The sequence below is a fragment of the Salvia splendens genome, chromosome 19 (assembly GCF_004379255.2).
Source record: "Salvia splendens isolate huo1 chromosome 19, SspV2, whole genome shotgun sequence".
Lineage (NCBI taxonomy): Eukaryota > Viridiplantae > Streptophyta > Magnoliopsida > Lamiales > Lamiaceae > Salvia > Salvia splendens.
The window spans coordinates 25814913-25816801 of NC_056050.1; positions in this window are offsets into that span (position 1 = coordinate 25814913).

Here is a 1889-nt window from a genome sequence, read left to right on the forward strand (position 1 = left end):
TTTTTAATTTCATCATCCTATGAATCCCTAACTATCATTTACAAGAAATTAAGAAATGACACATATACAAAAAAACTTATTTATAAGGACATTGTCGATATGTTTTAAAGAATATGACAAAACTTAACCATGATAAAGTGTGGAGCTTGAGAGTACGGAACACCAAAACCCGATTCCCGTGATCCCAATTGGTGTTTGATAGTACCTAACACGATAGCAACACAACTCATATTTTGGTTGAAACAGATCCTAATAAGTTTTATGATTCCGCTTGGTTGCTTTATGAGTATTTGAATAACTATTTCTCTATGTTCTTTATCCAAAAATCGTAGTGAAAAATCATGACTTGATATCTTCAACGAGCGTATTTAATTACAAATTGTAACGAATCGAATAAATATTTTTATTATGTTTTTATTATGGGCTTCTAGAATAAATGCAAGCAATTAGAACGTGACTTTTAACCGTGCTGAAAGGTTGCAATATTATGGACCACTTCCTACTTCAACGGTTCATGATTAAATGAAAAAGTATTTTTCTAAAATATGATTTTAGTTACAAAAACACATTTCCACAAAACGACACCGGATCGTGTGGGGTGTGGGTGGAAAATCAAGCTTGAAAAGGAGGGAGAATCGGATTATATGACTCAGTCGTGTATCTCTATGATAAACATCAAAGCATTATTTTGTATAGGTGATTGTTTTTTGACCCAATTTATGATTAAAAAATCTATTTTCTTTTTATAAGAATAAAAGGCATATAAATAGTAGTATCACTGATCCAACGAAGATGACTCAATTCTTAAATGATGCATAATTTTATTCAGTATTATTTTATGTGTAAAATAGAAAAAAGAATTAAATAAAAATTGAAATAAATTAGTAATATGACAATATTTACATTTTATAAACTAGTCATTTTCATTAGAAAAACTAAAAAGAAAATAAGTAATGTTTGTCGCGACACAAAGAATATTTGTTACTAGTTGGTTTTAAAGATTTAAAAGAAAATTATATAAGCATCGTTCAAAAACCACTGTATATCTTCACAAAAAGATTCTCGAAGATTGAGCTGGACATTATTAATTGTTTTTTTAGACAGAGAAAAAAAATGGGTGTAAAGAAATTTTGGAGGTATGCCATTTCAATTAAATTATTTGTAGATGACAAATAATTAAATAATTTTCTCTTTTATGTATATATGTATTTTTAGTAGGAAAAGTAGTAATTGGTCATATTTAGGGCAATGAGAGGTTAAGCTATATTGCAATGGTATGGGCCCAAACGGGAAGCAAATAAGCCAGGCCTATTTTTTTTACTAAAGCTTGGCCCGTTTCAATGGGCTACCAAAGACCCGTAACCAAAGTCAATGGATAAGGAAATATTCTAAAATTAATTAATGCAATAATTTATAACCTATTATTAATATTAATGAGGAAAAAACGTAGTTTAACATTAAAATATTCTTATTAATATATAAATGTATAAATAATTACGTGAAGCACATTAAAAAAATTAATCATTATTATAAATTAAGCCCACTCAATATACTTAAATATGAAGTGATCACTTTTTTGATCATGATCAGCTTGCCTTCCAACCAATTTTTCGATTCAGCTTGCCTCCTCCTCATGATCAGCATGCAAATTTTGATCATCATCGTGTTATAATTGGTTCAGTTAATGGTTTGATTTTGCTATGGGATGGATTTCATGATAATCATCATAATCTTTTCGTGGTCAACCCAATGACTTGCGAATATATTGAGCTTCCTCATCTACCTGCAAGTAGGTCCATATTTGGGTTTGGAGTGAGCAAATTAAGTGGGCAATGTAAGATTTTATGCGTTGACGAATCTAGGTCGTCTCATGTATACACTCTAATTAG